Source organism: Lates calcarifer, linkage group LG5 (assembly GCF_001640805.2).
Source record: "Lates calcarifer isolate ASB-BC8 linkage group LG5, TLL_Latcal_v3, whole genome shotgun sequence".
Taxonomy (NCBI): Eukaryota; Metazoa; Chordata; class Actinopteri; family Centropomidae; genus Lates; species Lates calcarifer.
This window is the reverse complement of record NC_066837.1, coordinates 9901113-9902424: the sequence shown is the minus strand read 5'-3', so window position 1 is coordinate 9902424 and position 1312 is coordinate 9901113.

The following is a 1312-nucleotide window of genomic DNA, read 5'->3' as shown; positions in this document are numbered from 1 at the left end:
TTCACAATCTGAACGTCTGAAATTTCTCCATGTGTAGTTTAATTGGGTTGATAATATTATTTAAGCCTGCACGTTTTTAGAATAGGTGACAATTATGAAAACTCTCATGTCTGCAAAAATTGTGTTACAACACTTCACAGTTCAATTGTTCTTATGCAATGTGTGTCACCATCAAATTTTGACAGTGCTGACTCCAGTCACATCACTTTTGAGTAAGGGTAAGTCCATGACTCATGATTTCTCTTTTGAGAAATTAGTTCTGTCTTGTGCACAGCTAATGTATATGATATAAATGATTTATATTTGACGTATCACTGTATATATTCCCTCAGAATGCAGTCCTTTAGTAATGTATGTGTGAACTGAGAGATGTTTGTTATACTGATATTGAATTTTCAAAATAGAAAAACAGTCCAGTGTGTTCTATGCTAAAGAATATAAGATAGGAATCATCAAAGCTCCTTTCCTTCGCATTTAGAGAATTCAACTGGCTCTTATCATGGCTGCCACTTAGATACCTCTGGGTCATTTAACTCAGTTACAGTAAAAAGAGATGCCTCTTTTCCTGCGGCCACATCAGCCAGCAAAGAACTCACAATTTGAATTAGATTTTTAGGTTGTGTATTGTCCAGCTATCTTCACAGCAAACAAATCTCATTATAATTTCTGTGTGTTCATTTGCTCTGCCGATCCTTGCCTCGTTCATTGAACTACTCTGCAGTTTGTCCATAGAAGGCCCAGCACAGGAGATAAAGAGGCTCAAGAAAGGAAGGAAGAGAACCAGCAGTAGACCGGGAGTCGATCCAGGGACCAGCTGCTCAGAGCACTTAGACCTATGTGATACGCGCTCCAACCATTCAGCTATGGGGGTGCCCCAGTCATGCTAGTTTTTAACTGTGGTTCTATTCATTGGTAGTGCCTTTGCTCAAAGCAGATGCTCAAATAAAGCTGCTGTGGATCAGGCGGAAACACGGCACGGCTCTGCTGGTGGGGACGACGGCATCTGGATGGGCTGGTCTTGGTAGCTGTCCAACATACTGTGACGAGGCCTGAGGCAGAGAGTGGTCCCGGCCAGTCCAGCAGGAGGTGAGAGCTCAGATGAAGGTGCTGCACCTCAGCTGAATGGTGGGGATGTGTCAGGCCATGAGATAGAGCTCACACTGAAAGTAACAGAGCCCCTGGTCTGATCTGTCCAGGCACAGTCCCACTGTAGTTTATTCTGACAAGAGAGAAGGCAGCATTACTTTGTGCAGTTATACTGTGAAAGGCAAGTAAAATGATAATAATAATATGGAGCTACAGAGGCTGGAAC